The 24,896-nt window shown below is 51.8% G+C and overlaps 1 long non-coding RNA gene across 1 annotated transcript; it reads left to right on the forward strand.

Moving 5' to 3' along the window:
- The first annotated feature begins 14,383 nt into the window (after positions 1–14,383).
- On the forward strand, positions 14,384–23,049 carry LOC128139095 (uncharacterized). The gene is made up of 3 exons (XR_008234217.1): positions 14,384–14,500; positions 15,931–15,970; positions 21,466–23,049. It is a non-coding gene; the product is annotated as an uncharacterized LOC128139095 (long non-coding RNA).
- The last annotated feature ends 1,847 nt before the right edge of the window (positions 23,050–24,896 follow it).

Genomic DNA, 24,896 nt, shown 5'->3' on the forward strand with positions numbered 1-24,896 from the left:
GCTTTCCTCTTTTTCCTCTTTTCCTTATTGCAGGGGTTTCTTTCCTTTTTTATCATCCTCTTTTTTATATCTTTTTTTCTGTTTTTTTCCTTTTTTCTTTTTCCTGCTTTTCCCCCTTTTTTCTCTTTCTAAGTATGTTTTTTTCTGGTTTTTTTCCCTTTCTTTTCCTCTCTTTTCCCCCCCTTTCTTTTCCTCTCTTTTTCCCCCTCTTTTTTTTCTCCTGCTTTGCCCCCAGCCTCTCGCCGGGGCAGCCCCACAGGTGTGGGCACTCGGGCCGATGAGAAAGGACCCACACCTGGGGTGGGCTTGGCTGGGGGTGGAGGGAAAGGGGGGTGGGGGCGGGCACAGGGAGGGGGTCGGGGGCTGCGGGGAAGTCGTGGTTGGGGCCTGGGCTTTTCTGCCACCCTCCCCGGCCCTGGGGTGCCCGGAGCCCCGGCAGCTCTCAGCCGCGGGGGTGGCCAGTCCCCAGCGAGGGCTGTGGGGGTCCCCGTGCTCGTGCCGGGTATGGTCGTTAGCTGTACAGACGCAGGCCATCTGTGAAGACCACCGGCAAAGCGAACGGCCCCTCTCGGCTCGCTGCGGCGTCTGACCGAGCTGCCGCCGCGAGAGAACCGGGCCCGGGGCCGCGCATCGGCCTCTGCCTCCAACCTCGGCCATCTCCCCGGGAGATCTGTCCACTTCTCTGTCCCGCGGGAAATGAAAAAGCCAACTCGATGGCGCGGGGGAGGGCAGCGCTGCGGGGAGCTGCCCCGCACACTGGAGGTGTGCAGCTCTGCGGCGCTGCACTGGGGCCGGGGGCCGAGCGGGCGGGCGGCGGGACCCGGGGCGGCCCCGGCGGGCGGGGGCGGGCCCAGGTCGCTGAATGGCGGGGGCGGGCCCAGGTCGCTGAATGGCGGGGGCGGGCCCCGTTCTATAAAAGGAGGGGGCGGGGCGGAGGGCGGAGCCCGCGGCTGCCGGGGAATAGAGCCCCGAGGGCCGCAGCCCGCTCCCGCCGTCCTCGCTCCCGCTCCGGCCCGCTCCGCTCCGCTCCCGGCGCCGGGTTCGGGGCTCCAGGCCGGGCCCGCGGCGGGGGCCGAGGCTCAGCGGAGCCGGAGCCGGGCCCGAGAGCGATCCCCGCGTTCCCGGGCCGCGCCAGCGGCGGCTGGGGGGTGCCGGCCCGGCGCCGAGATGGAGCCCGGCTCCTGCATTTGGGGGGCTCGACGCCAGGGTCGGTGGGCCGGTTTGGGGGCTCCGAAAGAGAGCTCAGGTCCTGCGCTGGGGGGGCTCAGGGGGTCAGGGCCAGAGCTGAGAAGTGGAGCCCAGTCCTGCACGTGGGGGCTCGACACCAGGGTCACTGAGCCGGTTTTCGGGCTCCAAAACAGGGACCGAGGGCTGTGTTTGAGGGGCTGGAAACCGAGAGCAAGTGCTGCGTGTTTGGGGCTTGAAACCGGGGTCACTCGGCCAGGTTCAGGGCTCAGACTCCGAGTCCTGCGTGGTTTGGCCAGTTTGGGGGCTCAGAAACAGAGTCGAGCCCTGTGTTTTGGGGTCCCGACACCAGGGTCACTAGGCCGGCTTTGGGACTCACAAAGGGGGAACAGTGCTGTGTTTTGGGGGAGCTGGAAACCAGGCTCATCTGGTCAGTGTTAGAGCTGAGAAACTGAGACGAAGAAGTCATCCATTTTTGGGCTCAGAAGCAAAGACCAAGTCCTGCATTTTGGAATCGTGACACCGGGCTCGTTTGGCCATTTTGGGGGCTCAGAAACAGAAACTAAAAGTCCTGCATTTTTGGGGTCTTGACAACCAGGGTCACTAAGCCAGTTTTGGGACTCACAAACAGAGACTAAGAAGTGCTGCATTCAGGGGGCTGGAAATTGAGACCAAGTCTTGTGTGTTTGGGCTCAGAAACAGACTATGATGTCCTGCATTTTGGGATCCTGACACCAAGGTCACTAAGCCAGTTTTGGGGCTCGCAAAGGGGGACCAAGTGCTGTGTTTGGGGGGGCTGGAAACCAGGCTCACCTGGTCAGTGTTAGAGCTGAGAAACTGAGACCAAGTCCTACATGTTTGGGCTCAGAAACAGACCGTGTCCTGCATGTTTGGGGCTCAACACCAGGCTCAGCTCAGAGACTAAAAGTCCTCCGTTTTGGAATCATGACACCAGGCTCATTTGGCCAATTTTGGAGCTCAGAAACAGAGACAAACAAAAAGTCCTGCATTTTGGGGTCCTGACACAAGGGTCACTAGGCCAGGTCTTGGGCTCACAAAGAGGGATAAAAAGAAGTCCTGCATTTTGGGGTCCTGACACAAGGGTCACTAGGCCAGGTCTTGGGCTCACAAAGAGGGATAAAAAGAAGTCCCGCATTTTGGGGTCTTGGAACCAGGCTCATCTGGCCAGTTTGGAGGCTCAGAAACAGAGATTAAGTAAGTCCTGCACTTTGGGGTCCTAACACCAGGCTCAGAAACAGAGACTAAGAAGTCCTGCATTTTGGAGGCTTGGAACCAGGGTCACTAAGCCAGTTTTGGGGCTCACAGAGAGACACTAAGTAAGTGCTGCATTTTGGGGGGCTGGAAACCAAGTGCTGTGTCTTTCTTTGGGCTCAGAAACATCCTGCACATATGGGATGTGACACCAGGCTCAGCTCAGAAACAGAGACTGAATGTCTTGCATTTTGGCGTCTTGGAACCAGGCTCATTTGGCCAGGTTGGGGGCTCAGAAACGGAGACTAAAAGTCCTGCGTTTTGGGGTCTTGGAACCAGGCTCATTTGGCCAGGTTGGGGGCTCAGAAACGGAGACTAAAAGTCCTGCATTTTGGCGTCTTGGAACCAGGCTCATTTGGCCAGGTTGGGGGCTCAGAAACGGAGACTAAAAGTCCTGCATTTTGGCGTCTTGGAACCAGGCTCATTTGGCCAGGTTGGGGGCTCAGAAATGGAGACTAAGTCCTGCGTTTTGGGGTCTTGGAACCAGGCTCATTTGGCCAGGTTGGGCGCTCAGAAACTAAAAGTCCTGCATTGTGGGGTCCCAACACCAGGCTCAGAGCTCAGAAACAGAGACTAAAAGTCCTGCATTGTGGGGGCTTGGAACCAGGGTCACTAAGCCAGTGGGGGGGCTCACAAAGAGAGACTAAAAGTGCTGTGTTTCAGGGGCTGGAAACTGAGACCAAGTGCTGTGTGTTCAGGGCTTCAAACTGGGCTCATATGGCCAGTGTTAGAGCTGAGGAAGAGAATTTAAGAAGTCCTGTGGGTCAGGGTCTTGGAGCACAGGTCAGGAAGCTGATTTCTGGGCTCCCAGAGAGAGACCAAGTGCTGTGTTTTGGAGCCCACACAGCCAGGGTTGGGGCTCAGAAACCGAGACCAAGTCATGCGTTCTGGGGGCTTGAAACCAGGCTCACCGGCCCCCACTTACAGCTGAGAAGCAGAGCCCAGGCCCCCTGTTGTGGTGGCTCGCAGCCGGGCTCCCTCGGCCGGTTTTAAGGCTCAGCCACCCGGCGCCCGTCCCGCCTTCGGGGGCTCAAAACAGAGCCGCAGCCCCGCCTGTTTGGGCTCCCCCCCGGGTGCCCGCGGCTGCTCCCGGGATCCCCCCGGGGCCCAGCTTGGCCGCGGCTGTGGGGGGACAACGCCTGCCGCCCTTCTCATGGCCCCGGGCTGCCCCGGCCAGGCGGGAGCGGGACCGGGGCCGGGCTCGGGGCACACACGCTGCCCGCCGAGCCCCCGCCGCCTTCCGCCTTCATTCCGCGGCCCCAGCCCGGCACCCCCGCCCAGCGCAGGCAGCGACCGCCGGACTTCGGCCCCGGGGCCCGGCCGCCAGTACCGCCGCTCCCGGGCCGCGGGCCCGCGTCCCGCCCGGGGAGAGGCGGACACAGGCCGCGCACGCCCGCGAGGCGAAAGCCAGGCCCAGGCCCCGGCCCGACCTCACCGCCCCCCGCGCTCCGCACCGCCCCCGGAGAAGCCGCCGGGCCCGGGCAGGGCTCCGTCCCCGCGTCCCGAGCGACGGGTCCCGCCGAGCGCCCCCGACCCGCTACCAACGTCCGCCGCGGTCGCTGCCGGCGCCGGTCTGGCGGCGGAAGAGGAGGTGAGGAGGGGCGGGGCCTCGGCGCGCATGCGCGGGGCGGGGCAGGCACAGGTGCGAGCGGGCGGGGCCGCAGGGCGCCTGCGCGGGGCGCGGCAGGCACAGGTGCGGTGGGGCGGGGCCGCAGGGCGCCTGCGCGGGGCGGGGCGGCACAGGTGCGACCGGGCGGGGCCGCGGGGCGGGGCCTGGGTGCGCCTGCGCGGGGCGGGGCCGAGCAGATTTGAGCCCCGGCGGCCGCCGGCGGCCCCCGCCTCTCGTTCCCCCGCGGCGGCGGCGGCGGCCGGGCCGGGCTCCCCCGGCGGGGCCCGGGGCCGCGGAGCCGGGAAGGGGCCGCGGGGTGCTGCCGGCGGAGGGGCGGCGGGGCTCGGGGAATAAAGCCCGGAGGGCCGCAGCCCGGCGCCCCCCGCCCCGTCCTCGTTCTCGCCCGCGGCCGGGCCCGCCCCGCCGGTCTCCCCGGCCCGTTCGTTCTGCAGCAGCGCCCGGTCCCCCCGGCCCGACCCCGGCCCGGCAGCGGCGGGGTTTGGGGCTCCGCCGGGCGCTCTGGGGACTCGAGAGCCGCGGGGGTCCCGGCCCGAGCCGGGCGTTTCCCCGGGCAGAGCAAGGAGCCCCGGGGCTGCGGTCGTGGGGCCGGGCCGGCGGCTGGAGCCGAGCCCGAGTCCTGCCGGTTTGGACTCAGAAACGGAGCCCCGGGCGGCTGCTGCTGCGGCCAGAGCCCGGGGGGTGTTGGTGGGAGTTGGGGGATGTTGGGGAACTGGTTTGGGTGTTGGGGGGGCACTGGGTGGTGGGGGCCTGGGTTGGGTGTTGGAGAATTGGGTGGTGGGGGCCTGGGTTGGGTGTTGGGGGGGGCACTGGGTGGTGGGGGCCTGGGTTGGGTGTTGGGGGGGCACTGGGTGGTGGGTGGGAGGTGTAGGGGCTTGGGTTGGGTGGTGGGAGGTGGTGGGTGAGGGCTGGGGTGGGGGGGGTGGGCAGGGTGCGTGGACCCCCACCGGAGGTGGGGGTCTGGTCGCGTTGGTCCCCGAAGCTTGGGAGGCTGGCATGCACCAGGCCGAATTAAACGTCTGAGATAGTCTCTGGGGGAAAAGGTGCTTTTCGCTGCGGGTTTCCAACTCTGTATTCAAGGGGTGTCCCACCCCCGGACCAGTGATTGAACAGTAAACACACGAGTCACTGCCTGTACAGTTATGACATTTAATATTCATATTCAAGTCATGACAGTGATTGATTTACGACCTTGCCAAAAGCCAAGATTGTTTTAACAAGCACAGGCTGGAGCTCAAACCAACTGGAGTCTATAACATGCTGGAGCCGCAGATGAACTGGAGCTGGAACAAGGCAGAGCCATCCATGAGCTGAGGGTGCAAACGAGCTGGAGCTGAAAACAGGGGGGAGCCGGCAGAAACAAGCCACCTGGAGCTGCAAATGAGCTGGATCTGAAACCAGGGCAGAAGCAAACTGGTGCCACAAAGGAACTGGAGCTGTCCATGAGCTGGACCTGCAAACAAACGGGAGCCTGAACCAACAAACAAAACAAACCAAATGGGGGCCCAGACAACCAACCCGAAACCACACTGACCTGGAGCCGCAGCAGGCGCAGGCAGCCCAGCTTCTTCCTGGGGCTCCGCTCCCGGCGTGGCTAGGGCTCCTCCGTCCGTCCGTCCCTGCGCAGGGAAAGATAGATGTGGGACAATCGGCTCCTGGCAGCGTGGCCGGGACCAAAGAGCCCCGGAGCTGCAGCTCTGCCCGGCCCCTCGGCAGCAGCAGTCCAGCACCGCACACCCACGAGGGAAGGGGGGGGAAACGGGGACAGGACACAAGAAACGTCCCATTTCTCCCCAGATCTGGCTGAAACCCCCCGCCCTGTGCAGCAGCAGCGGCACAGACGGACAACCAGCAGACCCAGACTGGGGACGGGGCCAGCACCACACCACTGCCAGTGGGGTTTGGGCTGCTGGGCTGGACCCCGACAGCACCGGTTCCCAATGCCCCTTGCAGCCACGGCCCCCCGAAACGTGCAGCCCAGACCTGCCCGGCCCTGGCTCGGCGTGGGCTGCGGGCATGGGGACCCCCGGGTCCCCACCTGCGCCCACAAACAGCCTCTGGCCATGGGGGGACCCTGCCCGGGCGGGTGCAGGGCCTGGCCCTGCGGCGCTGAGCACCAAGGGACACGCTCCGGGACCCCTCCTTCCCCGGGCGCCGGGATGAGCTTTCCCACACGGCATCGCCTGGGCCACCAGCACCAGGACGGCCGTCGCCCGGCCAGACCGGTTTCACCGACGGAGCCGCAGGAGCCGGTACGGGTCCCTGGAGCAGCCTCTGCTCCCACCGCAGCGCGTTTTGAGCTGAAAAGTTAGCTTTTAAGTAAAACGATGGCTTCACACAGAGCCCAAACCTCCCTGCTGTGGGATGCCCGGGAGCTCCCCATGCCCAGGGACCCCCGGTGCAAAGGCGTCTCCCCGCACGGCCGTGCCGTCGGAGGAGCCCAGCCGTCCTCTCCTTGGCTGTGCGGCCCCGGTGCCTCCTCCCGTGCCGGCTCCCCGCAGGCAGCAAAACCCGTCACCGCAGGCAAACCCCGCTTTTACGGGGAGCGCTCGTACTCACCCCGGGCTGCAGGCAGGCGTGCGAGGTCTGCCGGCGGCTGTGCGAAGGCCCCTCCGCGGCTTCTCCACGGCTGCGGCTCCTCCCGCGTCCCCTCTGCGGTGGGTTCGGAGGCGGACAGGAGCCCCTCTTGTGGGGGACCGGGCCGGGCGGGAGTCCGGCCTGTGGAGCCCGTACGGACGCTGCCAGTTCATGCTTTGAGCAGGGCTTGATCCCGCGGCTGAAATGGGGAGCTGCCGGGGACCCCCGGCCCCACAGGCCGAGCTGCAGCTGCTGCCCCGGACCCCAGAGGGTCGGTGCCCAAACCCACTGGGAAGGTCGCCGGGCACCCACGGCGGGTCCCGCACCGGGGGGGAGAGGGAAAGGGACCGCTCGCCCCCGGCTGCCCCGCGCGCCTGCCCCAGAGCGGAGGAGCGGAGCGGGAACCGAGCGCCCAGGATGGGGTACCCGGCTGGGAAGGGGGGCTCGGCTCCTGTCAGTGAATCCGCAACCGGCCCCGTGCCGACCCAGGAGAGAGCCTGGGACGCAAAGTTCAGAATCACAAGAGGAAATACTTATCCGTGCGCTTGAGGCGTCCCAGCCACATCGGGGCACCCCAAACGTGGGTTCACCCGGAGCTCTTGCACCCTTCAAACGTTCAGCTCATCACTGGCACGCACGCTAACGATTCGCGATCACAGAAAAACTCGGCACAGCAACTCGGTTTCTGCAGCGTTCTTGCTGCTTGTCTGTGGATCCGGACGGCCCCGGCGTCCGTCTTGCCAGAGTCGCTTCTCCGTGCCGCCAGCCGATGCCGGGAGGGTTTCAAAGCCGCGTCAGAGGGGCTGAGATGCCGGCGTTACCTCGGATGTCCCGGGGTGTCCTTTATCCTTCAGGGACGGCGCTCAGCTTCCACAAAGCAAAGTCCTCGTGTCCGGGGCCAGGCCGTCCTTCAGTTCTACTTAGCATGAACAATCCCAAGTAATAGAATGGAACAGAATGGAACGGAACAGACTATTTCAGTTGGAAGGGACCTACAACCATCATCCATTCCAACTGCCTGACCACTTCAGGGCAGACCAGAAGTTACAGCAGGTTGCCAAGGGCATTGTCCAAGCGCCTCTTGAATATTGCCAGGCTTAGGGGATCGACCACCCCTCTAGAAAGCCTGTTCCAGCGTTTGACCCCCCTCTCAGTAAAGAAATGCTTCCTTACGTCCAGTCCGAACCTCCCCTGGCGTAGCTTGGAACCATTCCCAGGCGTCCTGTCCCTGGATCCCCGGGAGAAGAGCTCAGCACTTCCCTCTCCACGTCCCCTCCTCAGGAAGCTCTCGAGAGCCGTGAGGTGGCCCCTCGGCCCCCTTTGCTCCAAACTAGCCAGACCCAGAGTCCCCAGCCGCTCCTCACAGGACATGCCTTCCAGCCCCGTCAGCAGCTTGGCTGCCCTCCTCGGGACGCATTCAGGGACCCAAACACCCTTCAGCCCCCGCTCTCCCAGTTTATAGTCGTGCCCGGGTGCAGGTCCCAGGTGCAGAATCCGACATTTGTTCTTGTTCCGTTTCATGCCGTTGACGACTGCCCAAGGCTCCCAGCGATCGAGATCCCTCTGCAAGACATCTCGTCCCTCGAGAGAGTCAGCAGCACCTCCCAGTCTGGCACCATCAGCGGATGTGCGAATGGCGCATCCGATTCCTGCCTGGAGATCACAGATGACCATACTGAACAGCGCTGGCCTTCGAACCGAGCCTGAGGCACGCCGCTGGCGGACGGTGCCCAGCCAGATGCAGCCCCGTTCGCTGCAGCCCTTTGAGCCCTGCCATCCCGCCAGGTCTGGCACCCTTCAGACGTTCAGCTCCAGCATGTTCGGCTCATCACCGGCACCGACACGAACGATTCCCGATCACAGAAAAACTCGGCACAGCAACTCGGTTTCTGCAGCATTCTTGCTGCTTGTCTGTGGATCCGGACGGCCCCGGCGTCCGTCTTGCCAGAATCGCTTCTCCGTGCCGCCAGCCGATGCCGGGAGGGTTTCAAAGCCGCGTCAGAGGGGCTGGGATGCCGGCGTTACCTCGGATGTCCCGGGGTGTCCTTTATCCTTCAGGGACAGCTCTCAGCTTCCACAGAGCAAAGTCCTCGAGCCCAGGGCCGGGCCGTCCTTCAGTTTGTTTTACTTCAGCATGAGCACTACCCACGTCTCCAGTAAAACCCCATGGCCTCATCGCTCTGTGGTGCAGAATAGGAACCAGTACAGATCAGCAAAGTTAATACACTTTCATACGATAAAGACCAACCGATGTCATCGTTAAGGAAGGGCATTTTCTTAACGCACCCTGGGCAAGGGGCACGCGCAGCACACGCCGCAGGTCCCCCCGAGGCCCCTCAGAGCGAGCCCTGCAGGGAGGCGTCAGCCCCCGGGACTTCGGCCGAGGGATCTGCGGTAGCCCCAGACCCCCAGGAGCTCCACTCCTCCCCCTCCCCGAGCAAAGTCACCGCAGCCGCCGCCAAAGTCCCCGCTCACCAGTGCCGGGAGCAGCCACGGCGTCAGCCAATTCCGCCGAGCCACGGCTGCCCCGACGCCAGCGGCCCCGCGAGCGAGCAGCCCTCGTGCCCGGCACGCAGCAGAGCCCCGCGGAGCTGCCAGAGCGCAGGCAGCGCGGCGACGGCAGCTACCGCAGCAGGGAAACATCGCGGCCGACAGCCAGCGCCGCGTCTGCCCGCGGTCACTTGCGGGCTCCCGGCAAAAACCCAGCGGCTGAGAGGCTGCCGGGTCAGGCACACGGACGGGAAGGGCTCGGAGAGGGACACGGGACAATAAAACACTCTTTTTGGGGCTGCGGGGGGAGAGAAAAGCATGGTAAAAATTAATGCACAAATGCAACGACTGCTGTGTGAAGTCAAGACTTTAACCTTTAATCTTAAGTTTCAACTTTACATCTCAACCGTAACCTGCGGCTAGCAAGCACACACAGGGGACTGGTAAACAGCTGCTTAACACATCAGCTAATGAACGGTGTTAAGCGAAAGGAAACAGAAATGCATTTAATTATACCCTTGATCTCACCAGAACGCCTACAGAAAGGCTGTTCTTGTTTGGGTGACCTGAAGAACCGCTGCAGCAGTTCTGGTCCCAGCCCCGCTGCCCCCAGCAGCGCGGGGGACGCGATCCGCCCCAGCTCCGGCCCCGCTGGGAACCAGCTGCAGCTCTTGGGTTTTTGAAGGAAGCAGCAGAGAGCATTCTTCAGAGTAACTGCCGATACCTGAAGCTGGGAACCAGAAGAAACTGTGGAGAAAGCCAGGCAAGGGAAGACAGGTGGAGCCGAACGAGGTGCCTCCGGCTCCTGGTGGGTCTCCTCGTGCCTCCCGTTACTCACCACGATTAGGGCGGTAACCAGCCTCTCCTCCCTGCGCCCCCTCTTTGGAGAGCCCCAGGAACGGCTGGCAGTCCGCCGGTCATCCAGTCTGTGGGTTTGGGTGCCAAGACCACGTCCCGGTGTCCAGGGAACGCCCCGCCCGTGCAGCCCAAACCGTCCTGGCCTGTCCGGCGCTGGAAACGGGGGTAGCCCGGAGCGACGGAGACAAAACGTCTCGCAGTCTGGGGTCTCGGCAAATCCAGCAGCACTTGCGTTACACGGGGACCACACAAAGCGCCCCAAAACGGCGTCAGCTCCCCCGAAGGGGACCTCAGACACGGCTCCCGGCATCGCTGCAGAGCCCGCGCCCACCGCCCCGGCCAGCCCCCGAGAGCCCTCCGGGCACGGCAGCACCCGCCGCGGCGGCCCCCGCCCCGAAGCCCCCCGTCCCGAGCCCGCGCGGGGGGACGGACGCCCGTGCCCGGGCCGCTTCGGCCCCCGGCGGGGACGGGCGACGGCGGCGGCTTTGGGAAGAGGGAAAGCGGCGGCGGTGCCGACGGCAGCCGGGCGCGACGGGGAAGCGGCAGCCGCCCGGCCCGGCGTGAGCGGTGCCCGAAACGCTGCCCCGAGAGCCGGGTGCGCGGGTGCCGGTGCTCTAAGGAACCCGGGACGCCGGCTGAGGAGCAGCGGTGCAGCCGCGTCCAGCCATGGACCCCCGCTCCGGTCGGGGACCCCCCCCTTCCAGTCAGGGAACCCCCCTTTCCAGTGAAGGGACCCCCCCCTTCCAGTCAGGGAACCCCCCTTTCCAGTGAAGGGACCCCCCCTTTCCAATGAGGGGACACCCCTTTCCAATGAGGGGACCTCCCCTTCCAGTCAGGGGACCCCCCCTTCCAGTCAGGGGACCCGCCTTCCAGTCGGGGACCCCCCCCCCCCTTTCCAGTCAGGGACACCCCCCTTCCAGTCAGGGGACCCCCAGTTCCAGTCAGGGGACCCCCCGCTCCCCGCCCATACCCGCTCCCCGCCGCGGCGTCCCGCTCCGTCCTCGCGAGGGCGCCCCCTGCCGGCGGCGTCAGGTACGGCGGGGCTTCTTAAAGGCTCGGGGGGGCCACCGCGCACCTGCTGCCGGGGCGGGGCAGGGGGGCGGGGCTAACTCTCGCTGTCCAGTCAGCGCTGCGAGCGTCACGCGGGAACCGCCAATCGTGAGCCCGGGCGGGAGTATATAACGGTCGTTGTCGCGAATCTGTTTCTGTCAGCTGTGTAGCTGTTCTTCTTTGTTTCGGTGTAGTCATATTATTTTTTAATTTTTCAGATTTTTTTGTGTTTTGGTCTGTAAATGTTGTGGTTGGAGTTTTGTTGAGGTGAATAATGTATTAGTTAACAAGTACCAGATGAAGTTGTGGCTGGGCCAAGGAGGTGTTTCTTCTCAGAGTTTTTTTAGGGGGAATGATTTTCCTTTTTATTTTAAAGGTTAGCCGTGTGTAGGCTTATGGAGTAAAGACTTTTAAAGTCTTTTTTTACCTTAGGATTTTGGGGCTTAATGAAGTTTTTTCTCCTTTTACGCTTTAATTTCTGATTGTAGTTGGGTGTGGAAGTTTTTTTGTGGGTGTGTGTTAAAGCTCTGGTGATTTCTGTGCTTATAGACTTATTTTCGTGAGGGCTCTGTGCTGAGCATAGTCTTTTGGGGGGAAATAATTTTTTTGGTAAGCTTTTCTGTAACCTATGGTTGTGCAAAGTTCTCAATTTCTCATTGTTAAGAGCAGGACTCTTAGTTACAATGAGGAATTGGTATTTGTTTAGTTTGTGGTGAGAGTCATGGAGGTTATCTTGATTTAATTCCATTAACTTTTTATCTTTGTTTGTTCGTAGCAGTAGCTTCATAAGTTAGATTTTTTTGACCACTGATGGGGATGATAGCATCCAAGCTATTTTTCAGGTTTGCTAGTGCAACGGGGAATTTGTCTGTTGTGGTAAAGCTGGTTTAAACACTAACTGTTATAAAAATTTAAGTTTGAAAATAAAATACCTAAAAATGTATAAGTATGTGTATCAACATGGTTCTATTTAAATAAAGCACCTATCACTGTGTTGACAAACATTATTTGGAACAACTCTGATGGCAGAGTGTTTCCAAAACCAATTTGCTAAACCATCATTTTCTGCTAATTGCATAGGGCATGTTTAATTGTTTGCTGCAGCTTCTGTGTTACTATGAGGTGTAATGCTGAGCTTAAATGAGGTGGGGTGCCTTTTAGGGAGTAAGTCCTCATGTTAGTATTACTCTGTTAACTTTTTCAGTGGAGCTCTCTAAGCCTGGTTGGAGTTAGTCATATGGCAGTATTGCTTGTATCATCAGGTTAGTTTGCTCAGTGCTGACAGGACTTCATTGGCAAGTGCTGTGTTTTCCAGAAGCCCTGTGAGAGGTGATGTGCAGCCTGTGAGCTCTATGTCCTTTACAAGTGGTAGTGGTGTTCACAAACTGCAGTGAAGTGTTTTTTCTGCCCCATGTCTTTGGCACTGCTGCTCTGTTGCACTCAGTTATGAGACTAGTGCTTTTTAGTCCTACTTTCAGATGCTGAGGCTTCTCTTCTCTTGTACCTGACTCAGGGAATGTTTTCCTAGGCGGAGACAGGGTGTTTAATGCCTGTGGATGAAATCCTGAATTTAATTTCAGAGGAGAAAATGTGCTTAGCATGTGAAAATGCTATGACACTTGGAACGAGCATGTACTTGGATTAGGTGCCTTTCTATACTGGTTTGCATATATAGTTATTACTTTTTGTTATTGAGGTTAGTAGCTGGAATGTGAGTTTTACTTTTCTGGTGTAAGCGGGTTGGCTGTGTCAAGGTAGGACTGAGTTGTGGCTCTCTTGTTCAGCTTTGGCTATCATGCCTTTGTGTAGGAGCAGCCCTGGTTTGACACCAACTTCAAGTACCTGCTCAGTTGTTTCATCGCTGACTTCTGTAAAATGTCTTTAGCAGCAGGTGCTGTGAGGCATTAAGAACTGCTTTTTGAGGATTCTTCTCCCCTTTCTCTCAAAATAGAGTGAGACACTCTTAAAGGAGTCCTTGAAGAGGGCACTTGATAGTGTTTTGTTGAGTGACTTGGTGTAGCAGGCTTTGTCCTGCTGCTAGTTCATGTGCTGGATATCCTCACAGGAGGCAGAAAATCTTGGGAGTGTGCTGGAGTATTGAGGCTACTAAGAGATGCCCTGGCCAGCCTCACCTGGTACCTTTACCCAATTGTCCTAGTTGTTGACCCAGGAGTTCCAATTAATGTTTGTCTTAAATGGCTGCCCAAACCTTGTTTGAGTTACCCTTATTCCCAACCAGCTAAGATGCAGTTATGCCTCTGAAGTCCTCTAAGCTAGGAATCTCTTCAATAGGTACATATAAACACAGGTTTACAATGACGTGCAGTATTACAAAGGTATTGGGTGCAACAATTGCAGCTGGTTTTCTCTTGCTTGAGGTATGTTAAAGTCTCGATATATCATGTTAAGCTTGTTCCTTGCTTTCTGAGGTTGATGGTTAAACTCACCATTTGAATTCAATAGTGAGCACCAGATGCTGATGCAGAACAGTGTGGGGTTAGAATTATTGGTTTCATCAATGTGTGGTACAAAGCTCATATCAGAGCTTCTTATCCTTGACCAGATCTGCCTCGGATGACTCACTTAAGATTGCAAGTTGTCTTTTGAACATTTATTTAATGCCTGGATAACTCAGGTAACACTAATTAAGAGTTACTTCTTGGACACAATACAGTTTTTCCTGCACAAAGACTAGCTGAACTGATTGAGGTAATACACAGAGATAATGCATTGTAACTTTTGGGTCAATATTAAGTTTTGTCAGATTATTCTTATTAGGTTAAACTTAAGCAATGTTATAACTAAAAAAGTGGGAATTGAAGTCCTGAAACATAATAATCTATGCTGCTAAAAAGGGTAGGCCTTGGTCTGACAGTAACTCTAAGTATTCAGGGTGTTCACCTGAACTGTTTAGTGCTGCCTCTGAGAGAAGTGGAGATGTGCAGATTGAAAAAGCTGTAGTCAAACCTCTTGGAGGCATTTCAGAACAGCTGTGCAGTACCGAGGCAGAGCTTCCTGTCTGTCTCCCAGTGGACTACTTAAACACTTGTTCAATTGGTCTGTAGGATATTTGCCTCGTGTGGTGCTTTTCCAACTGTTGTGACTGAGAGTGTGAGTACATCATCCACTTGCTAAGCAGTGTAGCTGAAAAATAAACCAAAAAGGCTGAGAGCTACTTCTCCTTTTTTTGTCAGGTTAGACTTGTTTTGTGCATAGCTATCAGTGGCATATTTGGCCTTTGGATCTAAGCCATCTGTATGATTTTTTGTTTTATTTCTCTTTTTTTACTTTGCTGTTGTGTTTCACTGTGCAGCTGGGCTATGAGTGCTGTGCAGTATGGGGAACCAGATTTTCTGGAAAGCTGATGATCCCTGTGGTGTGGAGAGAATCATGACTTGGTGCAGGTAGAATTGAGAGGTACATGGTGTTATGCTTCCAAGGGTAAGGAGAGAGGTTAACTTCCTAGGCCTGTCCTTCAGTTTATCACAAAATGATCTGAAACAAATTGATAGCTTCTCATGTGAAATGCATTCGAATTTATCTTAAGTTAGGAATGTGCATCTTTGATTTTGTGTTTGGAACAGAGTTAATATCTGGTCTATTTAAAGGAGCTATCATTGGTCTTGCATATATGCTTATGGAGTATGTGTATTTTTGAGATTTTAGACTCATTTTTAGGGATGGAAATAAAAAAAATGAAACACTTGCAGATAAGTATGATCATCATAATGCTGTTGTTTTTTTTCTGTTAAAGCAGGTGTCCTTTGTAAGTCTTACCTATTTGCAGGTGGTAAAAATCAACTTGGTGATTTGCTTCTAGTAACAGCAGTCAAAAGAACAGCATTTTTTCTAATGGAAGTCCTTGATATTGAAGTCAGTAGCTTAAGAAAAATGCGAGGATGCTAAAGAAGGTAGAGTGATGGTAATGGATAGTCCATTGTGAGTATTTTTGGGAGTCTCTCTGTGTTTGTGATCTAATGCTGTTCTGTCATTGAGTAATCTCATTCTGATTTAAAATGTTTTTAAACGTGTTGAAAGTACAAATTGGAGACTAGCAGACCACCTTATGTGCTAAGTGTCATTTTCCTAAGTGACTGCTTTAGGAATGTGTAGCTTCTGAAATATACAAATATTTAAGCTTACCACAGGAAACCTGCTTGAGAGTAGTTCTGTGACAGGAGTGTAATAAAATTGATATCTTGGTAGACTAATAGTTTTTTTCATTGAAGCTCTCAAGATTACAATGAAATAGTGTTCATGTACCACTTGAAAATCACTTAGCAAGATAAATGGTATAATTTTGTATATTTTCCTGCTATCTGCTTTCTCTCAATTATGTCTGTAAGTACTAAGGCTAATGCCAATATAATGTCTGTGTGTTGGAGCTTTCTGTGCTCTCCTGTATGCAGCTAGTCATTAACTAGAGAGACTTGAGAGATCATCTAGTGAGTGACATGAATTCAGGTGAATGTTGCAGGCACCAAAAGTGTCTTTGATCGCTGAAAGTGAGACTAGGGGTTCCCAGGTAGGCTCTAATACCATTTCACTTATTTCTTACTTAGCCAGAAATGATTGCTGTGCTGGAGAGCAAGTGTTGGGGGTGGGTAGTAGTGACAAGCCAGACTGAAGGCCATTTCCCAGTAGTTTAGGTAACCTGTGCTTGAAGTACCTCTAAGTCCAGTGTGCTTAGCACCTCTTCCTTTAGGTTTTTATGCACTTGGAAATATATTTCAGGCTCTACGAGTTAATTCAGTTAATTGTACCAGCTAGAGACCTTTTTGCTGACCTAAATGTGGTTTTAAATCCTAGTAGCACAGGGCTTGCAGTAGCTTACAGTCATAGAGTAAGACATTATGTGTTATCCTTTTCAGGGACTGCAGCTGCTCATGAGGGCCATGTCACCTGGAAAAGGTACTTGCTGTCAGCTCATTTTTCTTAGGAGGAGGAAAAAATCACTTTGCTTTAGCATGCAGGATTGTTTGAGACTAGCTTCATAAATGCTCTGTATTGTTATTAACAATGTTGCTTGGGGATGTACTGTTTGGTGTGCAGATAAAATCCCAGCCTGTGTTCTCCTGGGCTTGATATGCATTTACAGGAGTAACTTAGTCTGGGTATACCATCCATTCAACATTTATTCTACTGAAGACCCAGGACTGGCAAGTCCCTGAAGCTTGGGGAAGAAGAAATGAGGTAGAGGGAGAAAGATTAGGCAACACATCATTACTGCCTATGCTTTTTTTTCCTACCACTAGTTGCCACTGTAATGGGAAAAGACTTTGCATCCCTGCTGAGATGAGCTGATAAACTGCACTAGCTGTTTCTCAAGTGGGCGGTGAATGCAAGTCTACTGGTCACTTCTTGTCTGAGGACAGCACTACTGTTGTTCAGTTGCCATAACCAGCTTGACCACCAGATGTCTGCACTGAATAGAAATGAAATGCAGTTTGAGATAAACCCTTCTGAAAACAGAAGCAGAGCCAAGTGGCAGGGAGGGGAAATGTGAAGAGCATGGTGGGAAGGGCTTTCTCCCAGGCCTGGTCACCTTTGAGGCAGGGATGATTTTTAGGTCTTCATTGTCAATCTCTTGTTTCATGGTCCAGGACTAAGTTCATTCAGTGTTTGGAGAGTGGGTAAAATGTTCCTTCTGTTTGGGATGGGTTCCTTCTGTTTGGGATTATCTTGGTGTAGGACTCGGTGGGCAGACAAATTTGATATTGGCATTATGGGTTTATGGCTATTTAATCCATAGGTGGCAATGTGTCTCGAATTTATAATGGTTCAGGGCAGAGTGGAGTAGTGGGCTAAAAATGTTTGGGTGTTTGGTCATGATTGAAAGTGAGTGCCTGGACCAAAACAAAGGCTTGTTGTGATGCATGCAGATTTGGGTGGTATCTGGCCACGGATCTATGCAGCAGCTGGAGACTCTGCAGGTTTTGGTGCTGTGTATGCATGTAATTGGCCCAGGTACCTTTGAGCTGTGCCCCTTAGTTTCAGTTTGTGACTTAGCCTCCATCTCTGGGTCTTTGTTCACTGGCCATTGTGTCAGAGCAGGTGGTGCTTAATCCAGGAGCTTGCTGATCAGCTCAGAGAATGCAATCAGGCCCTGAGATGTTGTACTGGGTCTGCAGCTCCCTTGTGGCCTACGCCTTGCAGGAGAAAAGGAATGTATCACTGGAAACTTCTCTTCTACTTCATGTCCTGTAGTAGTACTATCTAGGATCGAGAGTCCTTCATACTTCCGTTATTTCTTCCTACCTCTTATTTTTTTTGTCACTTTTTGTTTCCTTTTAGTGGAGAAGTGTGCCTGCTTCAATGTTTCTTGCACTGCAAATAGAAGTGTATAGCCCTAAGATGTCTCAGCGTTTGTGTGAGCCCAGCTATTCTATCTGTCACCTGCTCTTGGTACAGACACCACTTCTCCATTTGCAATCAACTGCCTGAAGTATGGGAGCTGCACAGAACCAGGAGGATCCAGGTAAAACTTCTTTTTTTTTTTTTTTAAATGAAATAGGAGGTGGGTGTGTAGGCAGCTGGAAAGAGCAAGAAGACAGAGGTAGCAGGGAGAATTTCAGTGCTGTAGATCCCAACAGCCTTGCAGGGTGCTTGCTTGATTTAGCGCTAAGATAGATAGCCCGGTGGCATGGCTAGTAAGAGGCCACTGACCCAGCACAGACTTTGCAAGGCTTCAGGACTGACATGTATTGCATCTTCTTTCTAACTTGTCTTTGTCTGTGGAGCTGGTTTTGGTTCAACTGTAACAAGCAAAACAAACTGTAGCATTTTCTAATGACCAGGTGCTATTGCCTAAGCTGATGGACTTTGGTTTTACCGTTCTATAGCCTAAGTGTAACGAACTTTTATGTAGGTTGCAGTCAAGTGTATTGCTACTGCGTAGAGGGATATGTTTTTGGGACTTGTCAATGCCGTAGTGTACAAGTCTGATGTGATAGCAGGGGCCTTGAAAGACAAGATATGTCAAGTGGTGTGGAGTATGGGGCTGATAAGGCAGGGGCACAAGGTGACACTGGAAACCCTCGGGCTATAAACAACTCAAAGTAGTCAAGGAAATGAACATTTGGGAGTTGGGCAAAACAACTTCAGGAGTTTTGAAGAGAAGCAGGAAAAAACTTAATGTATCCCATTTTACTATGGTTTTTTGCGTGTTGTGGGCTGGAAGATAACTGAGGAGCAAGGCACTGAGTTAAATGTGTGCAGATAGCCCAAAGAGCACAGAGAGAAGATGATGCTGCCTACTTCATCTTTTTCTGGCAAAAGATTGAAGAGTGATAGCTTGGGATAACCTGTTTCCCAATTTAAGTCAATGACATCAGAATCCAGGAGTGGTTGAAGGGTAAGCTTAACAGCAGAGGAAGGGGCGGAATTTAACTTCTGTATAGCTATGTAGTTAGTGGCCCCAGGATTTGTCTCAATTAGAGGGTAAGATGGTACCCTGCACTGCAGGTAGCTTGTGTGGGCTCCCTGGCCTTCCCAGGCTCACTAATGTTGCTGGGTAATCCTGGTGACTGCCACAAACACAGCCCTGAAGAAGCTAATGGCTGTGTGCTATCTTTCTAGTCACAGCTGTGCTGTGTCAGTTGCTGGTACAAGGCTGTTCCCTCAAAGGTTAATATTTACACTGTGGGGGGCTTAGTATTTATAGGATTATTTCATCTTCTGTTTGGATAAGCATAAGAGCTTGTTCGTTATCCATTAGGTATTTGGCATACTGTGTCAAGCAGTGTATTTGCTTTGGTCCCCTCTTGGAGTTTAGCTTTTGGTATTACTGTATCTAGTTTTTCATCTACAGGCATGGAACTTGAACTTAAAAATGCATACATTGAGTTGTACGCTATATTAATTTTCACAAGAACTGATGAAATAAAGTTGCGGGCAACCTACTTCTACTTCTTTGCAGAACTAGCTGTAATGCTAGCAGTGATGTGCAAGTTGAAAAGAGAAATGAACATCAGGAGGCTGGAAACAAGTCCCAGAATTCTGTTAAAATAAAATGGGATGAACTTTTCCAATGTATTTGAAAAGGTTTTTTTTGGTTTTGCTTGAAAAAAAAATTTAAAAATGAATTTCTTCTTTATGTGTTAGGTTTTCTTTTAATGTACTTTTGGGGATGTGTTTACTTGGTACCCTGATTTGAGCTGCTGTTGGATGAATAGGCACCTTTAGTTTACCTATAAGGTCATAGTTTTAACTGCTTCTCACAACTTGTACTGTAGATGCAGTTCCAGTGATGCCTTACAGATGACTTGCGGTGTTCTTAAAACTAGTGTTTCTTCCTGCAATGACAGCTCACTTGTGGATGCAGCGTTTGTCTTCTGTGACATGCAATTTCTCAGCTCTGTAACCTCCACAAGGCAGAGTCTTCAACTGAGTTGTCCATGGCTGTGCTTAAGTGATGTTGCTGCTCTGCCTGACGTTGTCGTCTTGAGCAATGAGTCTCATGCTGTTTGACCTGTGTTCAGAAGTGAAGAGTTTACAGTGACAGGTTTGTAATCTGCTTCATGTTGCACAGACAGCCCTCAATGACAGGATGATTTTTTTTTGCTTCCGGGCTGATGCTTGTAAAGCACTGCAAGGGCCTTAGTTGCATAGGTAACAATATTTGATGGAAAAGCAAGGCCAGGGATGTTATGGCTTCAGAAAGACAATTTAGTAATTCTTTTCATTATATGGTATGCTGAGCTTGCACAACAGGCTGTAGTGCTGAAGTTAAAATATTACTCTTTCTGAAAGGATAGTGAAGTTGTCCAACTTGCATAGAAAAGAAAAAATTGGATGCAAAGGCTTGGGGCAGTTTGTAAGGTTCTACTCGGCAAAAGGAGCATGGCGATTGTTGCACTGGAAAACTCCAAGTTAAGTGTAAGGAGAAAAAGATGAAACAGTTCTCATGAAAAGGCTAACTTAGTTCAGTGGAGCAAAGGCTCTTGGGGTGGGGTGGGGAGTTGTTGCCTCAGCTGTCCTACATGCTTTAATTCATCCTTTGAGGCACCAGTGCAGTGCAGTCTTCAGCATTAGTACTTGCTGAATGACACTGATGCATCCATTGTGTTGCTGTGTAACTATAGTGATGTTGGGCTGAGACGAAATGTTGTGGGCATTAATGTGAAGAATGAAGCTTTTTTTCCTGACACTGAGAGCCATCGGAAGAAGCCAAGATGATAGGACAAGGACAATAGTAGAAACAATTTGCTAAGCTAACTGGTGAACTTGTTGGCCAACCCAGGGGGTACTGTCACTTCTGTAGCAGAAAGCCTAGCATGAGTTCTACAGCTATGCAAACAGAACAGGTGTAGGCTAACTCAGTCTTGCTGCCTGTGGTTACTGGCTGAGTCAAGCTGGCTGAAGGCTTGGAGCTACACAAACCTTCTGCTGTGATGCTATGCCTGCTATTTCAACTCTTCCTCTTGGCACCAAATGAGTATGACTCCTGGACTGGGTCAGCTTGTGACAGAGGCAGTGCCAGTTCCTGTGTGTTTGCACTGGGTGTTTGGAGGAGGAAGGGATGGGTTCAGAAATTGGGTACAGGGAGGTAACTTTCATAGAGAGTTTAAGCTTTGGGTTGTTTACATGCTTGGTCCTCTTTCAGCCACTGTAGAGACCAGTGAAATGGGTGGGTATGTAACTCTGTGTTTTGAGGGAGCACAGCTGCTAGCTTAAGTATGCTTTCAGCATATCCTCTGACTCTGCCTGGTTTTGGATCTACTAAAATATCACCATTACTAACTGGTGCTGAAAAGGTTTCCTTTCTTCTCTGCTTGTTAAATTTCAAGTAAGTATTGCATCCAGTGCATGCATATAACTAAGCATGTCTCCTGTCTTCCACATTTATAAAGTAATGATGGCTCTGGGGCTTTATGTGCAGAATATCAATGTTTTTAACAGCTACCAAGAAATCCTGCATGATTGTATGTTTTAACACTTGATTTAGCCACATGGTATAAATGTGAGGTGGTGACCTGTGTTCATGAACTGTACTCAGAAGGCTTTGCTTGTGCTATTGCAGTCTAGTTTAATAACTGAATCTGAATGTGACTTTCTGAGGAAAGTAAATAGGCTTTGTCCTCAGAGGAATAATTTGGTATTAACCAATGACTTCAAATATACTAGAAAACCATAAGTTCTGGATCTTTTAAACAATTGTCATGCCAAAATGTAGGCATCCCTACTAGAATATATGGGACTGACTATTGCTTTTTTTCTCTACTTCAATCTAGTTAAAATTATTCTGTTTTGCTGTAGTCATAGTACTTATATCCTGAATCAGAGTCCATCCTCTAATGTAAGCCTGCATTTCAAGTTTACACTAGTGACCACTTCTAGTTAACAACTTGGTAAGGTGCACAGCCTGGTGCAGGGTGGTTTCACAGATCATGTCTTTGCTCTTCCAGTCTGCTCCTCAGGGGTGATGGGACTGCTGTGTTGCTGTAATGACTGAAGCAGTTGCCCTTCATATTCTTCTCCAGAACCTGTGTGGATGAACAGTCAACTTAGCTGTGCAATGGGGTCATTCTGCTCTTTCTGAATGAATTGTCAAAGAGCTAATGTCTCTCCCCTAAACATAAGAGAAGCAACCTTGCTTACATGAGTTATGTTTAAAATGTTAGCAGATGTAGTTTTTAATATGTCAAACATGGATGTCCTGTTGCAAATTGCAAGTCTCATGGAAGTAACCCGTGTTTATGCTGTAGGTATTCTTTCCACAGGTCAGGCATAATTTGTGTTAAACATTTAATGGTTTAGGATCACTTCTGTTTTTCTAGATGGTGGTTACAGTTAACACAAACTCAACTTTGCTATTAAGTTTTTCAATATAAAAAAAAATATAGAAATGAGCTTGGCAGAAAAGAACCTGCGAAATAAAGCAGAAGTAGAACGCATGTAAGCAGAAACACAAAGAACAAGTGCTGCTGGACCCTGGCATCCTTGTCTTCTAAGATATATTTTTGTGATGAATTGAAAGGCTTTTTTCCTGCCTCTGGTGAATGGCACATATGTACTACCTGAAGAAGAAAATGTGGAGAGAGCAGCAGGCAGTAAGACAGTTTTTTAGATCTACCCTTTGATTCCAATTCCTCCTGGTGGGTCTGTGCTACTTGAAGTACAAAGAAAGCTCATCTTGGACTACCTGTTTGTTTGTTCACCTGTTGTTTAGCTTGAAAGAGACAGGCTAGATGTGAAATTCCAGCAAAGCTCCACTTGCTGTAGTGGCCAGAATGATAAGCATCTGAAGCTGTTTATTGCCCTTTTGTTTACAATCTTAACCTCAGTTGCTTGTGACTCCAAATAATCATACATCAGGCTTGCATTTTCTAGGTCCTTGCTTAAGGTTTTTTAAATGTTTTCTGTAGTTCAAATTTAATTGGAGGGTCTGTTCCAGGAAATATTTTCCCATTGTATAGACTTGTTTAAAAGTTCCCTTGCCAGAATAGTTGTGGTGAAAGAAGGAAAATGAAGATAATAGCCACGACTAGGGTGCAAGTATGCTTATGCCAAGCAGAGCGGTTGCTTTTTGGTGTTTGTTCTCCAGAGGTCTGGTTCAGTACTGTCTGCTCATTGTTGCTGCTGATGGCTTGTCCTTCAGGGTTCAGCCTGGCTGGCAGCCCAATGGGCTTGTGTTGGTTAGATTTGGTTAAAGGTTGAGTAGATAGTCTTTACTGATGGACTGGGGCAGGGGGTTGTGGTGATACAGAACCCTGGTGGTTAACTTAAGTGTCAGACCTCAATGGTATTTGATGAAGAGGTGGAAAATCCCACTCCTGCTGCGGATAACTTGTCTGCAATCACATGCTGGCTGAGCAGGATTCTTGTTGCACACTTTGTTAGCTCTGATCCATGAATCCTTTCCAGTCAGCAAGGCCTTGTTCCCAAACCTTGTCCCTGCTGCCATAACCTGGTAAGATTTTACTCTTCCAAGCCCCAGATGCTATTTTTATAGTCCCGTGTTCAACTCTTGCAACTGCCTACTGTGAACATCTTTGCGTTGCAGCTCAAAGTTAATGGCAATGTTCATTGTGTGTGATTTTTGTGTGTAACAAAAATATTTACTTCCCTACTATGTCAATTACTCTCAACTATTCCCCTCCATCCATGTGGTTTTCAGTTCAGTTTGTTTTGGTCAGAAAATGTAACTAAAACACAACCCTTCCTACTTGCTGGAGAACAAGTGTTTCTGCACAGGGGATGTGCATAAGATTTCTATTACGTGACAGGCTACTTACTGTAACCTTAATCCCATTTAATAAGATTAGTAGAAGCTAGTGTTCGTCTAGTTTGTCAAAAGGGGGAAGGCATTTAGGTACAGGATCAGGCATTTTTAAGTAATGGGTAATATACCAGTTGGAGGCCTACAGTGAGAGACAAAATAGAAAGGAGGGCTGTTTCACTTTAACAGCCAGCAGCTTGACAAATGAGCCTGTAATTGAAATACTTCACAGGAAGCAAGAGATTGAAAGAAATGGTTATGGTTTTATAAATAAATGGAAATTAAAGGGTGACTAAACCATGTTTTGCTTTGTAGTAGTATGGCTGTGTAGAGAGACTGTGCTGCAGCAGCTTTCAGTACTGAACAAAAGCACCAGTTGTCAGAAGGGTTAGCTAAGGACTTGCTCACCTCTCTCCTTAGCACTTTATGAAGGCTAGAACTCAGACGGCTCCTTAAGGACTGAGGAGGAGCATGTAAGGATGGGAATGTTCTGCTTGCCAGCTGCTGCCTCTTCCCACAGTTGTTCCTTTTGCTGCTGTCTTTTAATTGGTATTACATTTAAGGCTTAATTCTGAACCAGCAAGGCACACAAATAATCTTCTTCTGGTTCAGGTCCTCACTGAACTCTGTAACTGTTCACAGAATTAAAGGTGTTCATAAGCCAGTGTGTTCGCGGCTTCCGTCTTCCTTTCTGTGCTCTTCATTAACTGATGCTGGAGATGGGGGTCTGGGGTTTTTCATCTTCTTTTCTCTCTTTAAAAGAATGGTGTGGTAGCTGCCCAGGGTCTCCACTAGAAATCTCAGGCCTGTGTTTTATTAGCTGCAACCAGCACAAGATGGGAAACATAGGGTGAGCCAGAAAAGTGACAGCAAGATAGATACAGTGCCTTAGTGCATTGTGCATAATATTAGGTGAGGTATGAGGGGAGAGTTGGAGAATGTTAATGAATAGGTATTGCTTTTTCCCAGGTTGCTCTGTGTTGGTATAAGAAGAAAGCAAGTATGCACTACTTGTCCAGTTTCATTAGTTATGTGAATTTTGAAAACATGCAGTGCTAAATGTGGCTGGGGCACGATCACTGTCTGTGTTTTGATTAATCATTTTCTCCTTTGTTCGTGGGCCTTAGTACCACTCTCTTATGACAGAATCAAAGACCTGCCTCAGTATAATAGTGACTTTGATCACAATCTGGTGATGAATCAATTCAAAGAGGGGGGGAAGCGCAAAGAGCATCCAACTGAAGAGAAGTCTTTAGGAAATAAGTGCAATTAACTGACCATGTTTACAGGCATTTCCTTTAATTATCCTTCCTGTCATCACCTGGGCTGGAAAGACATGTATAGCCTCTGGCTGTCGTATGGAAGGGATGTTATATTTGTCCAAAATTTCTGAAAGGCTAATCATAAACACTCATTTTCTAACACGAAAGGTCATTTTAATTTTGCATTTTAAAAGTGGTTTTAGTGCATTTTAAAAGCATCCATGTGGTTATACAGTATTTACACTACAGGAAGTTGAGCATTTGCTGTATCTGCACAGGTCAGATGTATTTGAGGTAACAGAATGGGTGTCAACTGGCAAGGTATGAACATATTTCTGTTTTCTGAAATGTCTTG

This window comes from Harpia harpyja, chromosome 2 (assembly GCF_026419915.1).
Source record: "Harpia harpyja isolate bHarHar1 chromosome 2, bHarHar1 primary haplotype, whole genome shotgun sequence".
NCBI classification, from domain to species: domain Eukaryota; kingdom Metazoa; phylum Chordata; class Aves; order Accipitriformes; family Accipitridae; genus Harpia; species Harpia harpyja.